This window comes from Triticum aestivum, chromosome 3B (genome assembly GCF_018294505.1).
Source record: "Triticum aestivum cultivar Chinese Spring chromosome 3B, IWGSC CS RefSeq v2.1, whole genome shotgun sequence".
Classification (NCBI taxonomy): domain Eukaryota; kingdom Viridiplantae; phylum Streptophyta; class Magnoliopsida; order Poales; family Poaceae; genus Triticum; species Triticum aestivum.
The window spans coordinates 263,526,311-263,534,035 of NC_057801.1; positions in this window are offsets into that span (position 1 = coordinate 263,526,311).

The following is a 7,725-nucleotide window of genomic DNA, read 5'->3' on the forward strand; positions in this document are numbered from 1 at the left end:
TCAATGCAGCCCGCACTTGTATACAGCAATGCAGCCCACATAAAAAGAACAATGCAGCCCACTTCTCTACAGCAATGTAGCCTGCACTTGTATACAACAATGCAGCCCACATATAAAGAACAATGCAGCCCACTTCTCTACAGCAATGCAGCCCGCACTTGTATACATCAATGTAGCCCACATATAAAGAACAATGCAGCCCACTTGCCCATAAAGAAGCGGAACCAAGCAGTAGTCAAAAATAAAATAAAGCGAGGATAAAAAAGTTCAATAAAACAACCTTTATCTGCAAAAATTAGAAGTGATGTTAAATCAAGGCAACACTTCCTCGATGTTAGCCAGCTATAGAGCATGGCCTTTCTGATGTAGCCAATGTGCTCCACCCCAAACTTAGCAACTCAAACACCATCCCATGTCTGCAAGAATTGAAACATGTAGAATCCACAATCATGCCTGCAATAAAAAGAATAAAAAACATTAGTTTCACAAAAATTAAGTGAAGAAAACACGAACGGTATGACACATAAGGGCTGTAAAGAACGCACCCATTTGGCTGCAATGGGACAATGACATATTTCAACATAAATCCATCAAGTGTGGGAGGATTTAGCGGCTCATCAAAACTCAAGCTACCTTCTTTCCATGCACGCTTGATATTTTTAACCATCCTCCTAAAAACCCTGACCACATCAAGGCTGCCAAGTTTGTTGAGCGAGTCAAGAAATTCAAACCGCCTTTCTTTCACATTTAACGCAACTACACAATAATGACCAACACAATCCCTCGTATCTGGCAGATCAAAAGTTGCAAAAAGGACCTGCTGGAAGCATGAAAAAATAAATAAAATTATTATAAGAAGAAAAAACAGAACGCTATAAAAACAAAACAGGCAAAAATACACATAAAAACGTCTCTCACCATATCCTTTTTATCAACACGCTCCTCGGCTTTTGAAGAGAACATCATTTTAACACTCCTCCCTACAGTACCACCATTCCAAATATTTGTCTGCCAAAACAAAACCAAAAATCAAATAAGCAAAACAAGTCGTCGCACGAAATCAGAAAAGAAAATCAAAAAATAAAACAAAAATTTCTGCATTCTTACACAAATATGGTACGGGACAACCATTGTTGGAGATCCCTTAAACTTATCTACCAGCAAAGAAACCCCAGGATTGACCAACTTCACCAATGCTAATATCACCCATCTCAGTTTTAAAAGCAATCATGTCCCTGAATTTTTCATGAAAAACTCAACCATAAGATACTAAAAAAATAACAATAAATAAAAAGGGGTAAATACAAAAATTAGATAATACATATGAACAAAACAATTTCTAAAAAACCATACTTCTTCTTCTTGTTCTTCCGAGCCCTTGTAACAGCAGCGTACAACTCATTGTATCTTTTCAGAAGAGCTGGATCAATGCTCGATGGTGTCACAACAGGAAGTTCATCATCTGTAATAAAAAAGATGAAGTTCACTTATCCAAACAATGAAATTTAAATATTAAGATAAGGGAATTCTACTAGCTATTTTGAAAATCATAGACAAAAGATCAAAGTTTCACTTATCATTAAACATCTAATACAGATACCCTAGTAATTAAACAACATGAATGAGAAAAACATCAAACTGCACCGCTAAAAAAAATCTCTGGCCTTCAGTGTCAGAGTCTTCAGGCTGCTGTTCTTCAGAACTGAGCAAAATATTTTCTTGCATAGGTTGCGACGAATCCACCACAACCTCACTGGACTTTCCTTCTGCAGCAACATCAGCATTCTCTCGATTTACAACAGTCTGGTCAACAACAGCTTCCTTAGATACTTCAACTACATGAGGCTCCACTATCGATACTTCCGGAACATCATTGGACACCAGAGAGACAGGGGAAGCAACAACACTAGCAGCAGGGGAAACATTCTCCAGTGGATTTTCAATACCAACATCAGAATCTTCATGCGGACTGGTGGGAACAGCATCATGGGATCCTTGAGCTACAGAAGGATCTGCACACTCAATGACAACAGATACAGAATGTCAGGACCCCGACTCGATGTCACATCGATCTAGCCGGTAACACCTCATATCACTTTGCGGCCTCACGCACGGTATCCCCACGGGTGTCGTCTTACCTTTTCCCGGGACCGTTTGCGCCTTTTGGCTCACGTATATGATAGTGTCGCTAGCATCCATATGATAAGGAGCCCGGGCTGACATGACTAGTCGTAAACCCAAAGTGGCACAGACTTACAGGGACAGGCATCCATGACCCAGCTTCGAACGTGTCGGTCATCAGCAAGTGGGTCCGGGCTGTAGCACTGGGCTAGCAGGACTCCGGTAAACCGGGCTGTAGCGGGCTAACAGGACTCCGGTACTCAAAGCGTGACATTTCCCCGAAGGGACAGACACAGGAACAAAGAAGGACATATGCCGGCCAGCCTAAGTGTTCCAGAGCAGTAGCAAGCTACCAGGGCTCAGTGGAAGCACTAGGAGACATTTCCCGGTAAGAGAGGCTACTAAGAATAAACAACTAGATAGTCAGATCCCACACATAGCAATACACATTACACGTACGCATAACATGCAAGTATGTGCTGTACAACATGGCATCACAGCATAACTCAACAACTTATATAGATAAAGGCTCAGAAGAGCCGTCATAGCAATTATTGCAAATAGGGGTCACAAGACCCGTCATACAGAGCATACAAGCAACAAGCGGAAGCATTACATGTCTGGGTACATACATCTACAAATGAAAAAGGCTGAAGAGCCTGACTATCTACAACATCCGATCAAGATCGTAGCTGAGGTACTAGCTACTAGTCGAAGTCCATGAGAACCCTAGTAAGACCGAAGTCTCTGCTGCAAAAACATAAATAAAGCAACATGAGTACAAAGGTACTCAGCAAGACTTACATCAGATCCTATCATACATGCATTTGTATCAAGAGGGTAATGTGGGGTTTAGTTGCAGCAAGCCAGCTTTGACTCTGTGGCTATCCTATTCTACGACTACCAGAAACTCTGGAGGTGAAACAACGTACACGAGTCCACTAGTCACCACACAATACACTACTATGGATTCATCCCCGTCTCCCTACGAGAAGGCCATCCATAGCACTCACACTTGTCTTGAGCATTTTATAGTATCCACTTCAAGTTGTCTATGTACCATGTAAGCATCCAAGAAGTCCATAACCGCGGACCCGGCTATTCGAATAGATCATGTTAACCCTGCAGGGGTGTACTTCTTCACACACGCTCTCGCCACTTACCGCCATGTACACGTCATGTATCTCGGCAACCATCAAGCGGAAGCCTGGCGAGGGTGTCGGCCACGACCTGACTAACCACACAAGACTCTAGTCTAGGTTTATCGCCTATTCGGGTTCCATCCGCAAGGAGATCCGGCCGGGGTGTCGCTTACGGCCCCAAACGATGTGTACAGGGTTCCCGAGCCCACCAACCGGGTGCCACTCGGTACACCGGGCCACGTGTGCCTAGTCTGTCCCAAGCCCACCCTGCCGGGTGCCACTTGGTAGAAAAATAGCACTACCTACAAACACCAGAAACTAGTTGCGACTCCTGGACAGAGATCAAGTTGGTTAATAAGTCGAGAGGGCTTGGAGCGCCCGGAGCCCAATGTGTGGTAGTATCGAGTCATTGGACAACATACACAGAACTCAGGGCTTAAGGACGGTTCCAGTGAGACAACCCACCATGTACTCCTACATGGCCTCTCACCGCTACCTTTACCAAATCGTGTTCACACACTTAACTCTCAGCAATAGAACATATCGTGACACTCCAATTCATTCCCAATGAACCAGACCTGACACAACTCTAAGCAATAGCAGGCATAGCATGGTAGGAACACATCAGTGGCTTCAATCAACTCCTACACATGCTAGTGGGTTTCAACTATTTACTGTGGCAATGACAGGTCATGCAGAGGAATGGGTTCAACTACCGCAGCACAAAGTAGCAGATGAATCGTTGTTGTCCTAATGCAATAACTGAGAGCAGGAGCGAGAGAGTAGGGTTTTATCGAAATGAACAAGGGGGTTTGCTTGCCTGGTAAATCAACAAGGGAGGCACTGCTTCACAGACAGGTACTCTGGAACGTCTCCGGAGCAGGACCTATCGAGAAGGAACGGTGCCGGCAATCAATACACAATCATATGCAACAATATGATGCATGAACATGGCATGTAGATGTGATGCTGCTGAGCTAATGCAACTAGTGTTCAATTGGTTTGAAGTCCATTTGAACCAAAGGTTCAAATGCATTTCTAAATTAGGTCTCTTATATATGCCATAATGTGTTTTCTCATATTCAGCATGTATAGGTTGGTTTGTCATGCATGAAACTAGTACAGATGGAAAGATTGCATTTTTCTGATAATTTTTCATATATAAATTATTTCAATCTGAGCTACGGTTGAATTTCTATGAATTTTTGAAGATTAAATCATTTTCTGGATTTTCTGAATTATTTTAATTCCAGAAAATGTATAATTGCGTCAGCATGATGTCATCATTGCATCAGCGGTCAACGCGGCTGTCCAGGTCAAACCTGACGTGTGGGACCCACACGTCAGTGACACTGGGGTTAACAGGGTTAATTAAAAGGTTAGGGGGGGGGTCGGGCCCACTGGTCAGCGTCAGGGGGGGGTTAGTTAACGGTGATTAGCACTAAGCTAATCACCTGACGGGCCGGCCCCACCTGGCAGGGCTCAGGCGACGGGGGCTCGTCGCCGGCGACCTCTGGACACGGCGGAGTCCGCGCCACAGGCCACGGGGACGGCGTCTGAGAGCACCGGGGCGTAGCCCGGGCTCTCGCGCATCTGGTAGGGTAGGTGGAAGCAGCGGGGGAGGCCGGAGCTCGCCGGAGCGAAGCTCGGGGCGGCGGCCGGAGTTCGGGCGCGAGCGGGATCGGGCTGCGGGGCACGGGGAGGCCACCTGAGGGGCTCGGCGGCACCCTCGTGGCACCAGGAGCGCGAAGGGAGGCTTGGTTTGGGCGGAGGCGGGCCGAGACGGCGACGGCGACAAGGACGGCGGCGGGAGGCTTCGGCCGTGGTGGGAAGCGGCGCTACGGCACGGGAACGGGAGGGAGAAGAGAGGGGAACGGTGGAGGAGCTCACCGCGGATCCAGCGAGCGCGAGGACGAGGTCGGGGATGCCCGGAAGCTCCCGAATCGACGGCGAGTACCCACGGCGGCCGGAGGCGAGGATGGCGACGGCGATGGCTCCACGGGATGCCCCGTCTTGCTTGGCTCGACGAGGAGGTAGAGGGGGTCGCGGCGGAGCTCGGGGGCTCTACGGAGGGGCGAGGGGACGGCGGGGAGCGCGTCGGTGACGAGCTGCGGCGGCGGCAGTGCTTCGGGTGAGAGGGAGAGAGAGCAGGGGGAGAGGAGGAGGGCGAGGGAGAGTGAGAGCGGTGCGGGGCAGCTGCGTGGCGACGTTCCGGACGTCCAGGCGTCGAGGGGGAGGACAGGCAGGCAGGTGCCGTGGCGGCACGGCGGTGCGCACGCGCCGGCCACACGCCTCTGGCCTCCTGGCGGGAGGTGGAGGACGACTGGCGCAAACGCTGTCAGGACCCCGACTCGATGTCACATCGATCTAGCCGGTAACACTTCATATCACTTTGCGGCCTCACGCACGGTGTTCCCACGGGTGTCGCCTTACCTTTGCCCGGGACCGTTTGCGCCTTTTGGCTCACGTATATGATAGTGTCGCTAGCATCCATATGATAAAGAGCCCGGGCTGACATGACTAGTCGTAAACCCAAAGTGGCACAGACTTACAGGGACAGGCATCCATGACCCAGCTTTGAACGTGTCGGTCATCAGCAAGTGGGTCCGGGCTGTAGCACTGGGCTAGCAGGACTCCGGTAAACCGGGCTGTAGCGGGCTAACAGGACTCCGGTACTCAATGCGTGACATTTCCCCGAAGGGACAGACACAGGAACGAAGAAGGACACATGCCGGCCAGCCTAAGTGTTCCAGAGCAGTAGCAAGCTACCATGGCTCAGCGGTAACACTAGGAGACATTTCCCGGTAAGAGAGGCTACTAAAGATAAACAACTAGGTAGTCAGATCCCACACATAGCAATACACATTACACGTACGCATAACATGCAAGTATGTGCTGTACAACATGGCATCACAGCATAACTCAACAATCATATAGATAAAGGCTCAGCAGAGCCATCACAGCATTATTACAAACAGGGGTCACATGACCCAACAGTCAGAGCAATCAAGCAACAAGCGGAAGCATTACATGTCTGAGTACAGACATCTACAATGAAAAAGGCTGAAGAGCCTGACTATCTACAACATCCGATCAAGATCGTAGCTGAGGTACTAGCTACTAGTCGAAGTCCATGAGAACCCTAGTAAGACCGAAGTCTCCGCTGCAAAAGCATAAATAAAGCAACATGAGTACAAAGGTACTCAGCAAGACTTACATCAGATCCTATCATACATGCATCTGTATCAAGAGGTAATGTGGGGTTTAGTTGCAGCAAGCCAGCTTTGACTCTGTGGCTATCCTGTTCTACGACTACCAGAAACTCTGGAGGTGAAACAACGTACACGAGTCCACTAATCACCATACAATACACTACTATGGATTCATCCCCGTCTCCCTACGAGAAGGCCATCCATAGCACTCACACTTGTCTTGAGCATTTTATAGTATCCACTTCAAGTTGTCTATGTACCATGTAAGCATCCAAGAAGTCCATAACCGCGGACCCGGCTATTCGAATAGATCATGTTAACCCTGCAGGGGTGTACTTCTTCACACACGCTCTCGCCACTTACCGCCATGTACACGTCATGTATCTCGGCAACCTTCAAGCGGAAGCCTGGTGAGGGTGTCGGCCACGACCTGACTAACCACACAAGACTCTAATCCAGGTTTATCGCCTATTCGGGTTCCATCCGCAAGGAGATCCGGCCGGGGTGTCGCTTACGGCCCCAAACGATGTGTACAGGGTTCCCGAGCCCACCAACCGGGTGCCACTCGGTACACCGGGCCACGTGTGCCTAGTCTGTCCCAAGCCCACCCTGCCGGGTGCCACTTGGTAGAAAAATAGCACTACCTACAAACACCAGAAACTAGTTGCGACTCCTGGACAGAGATCAAGTTGGTTAATAAGTCGAGAGGGCTTGGAGCGCCCGGAGCCCAATGTGTGGTAGTATCGAGTCATTGGACAACATACACAGAACTCAGGGCTTAAGGACGGTTCCAGTGAGACAACCCACCATGTACTCCTACATGGCCTCTCACCGCTACCTTTACCAAATCGTGTTCACACACTTCACTCTCAGCATCAGAACATATCGTGACACTCCAATTCATTCCCAATGAACCAGACCTGACACACTCTAAGCAATAGCAGGCATAGCATGGTAGGAACACATCAGTGGCTTCAATCAACTCCTACACATGCTAGTGGGTTTCAACTATTTACTGTGGCAATGACAGGTCATGCAGAGGAATGGGTTCAACTACCGCAGCACAAAGTAGCAGATGAATCGTTGTTGTCCTAATGCAATAACTGAGAGCAGGAGCGAGAGAGTAGGGTTTTATCGAAATGAACAAGGGGGGGTTGCTTGCCTGGTAACACAACAAGGAAGGCACTGCTTCACAGACAGGTACTCTGGAACGTCTCCGGAGTAGGACCTATCGAGAAGGAACGGTGCCG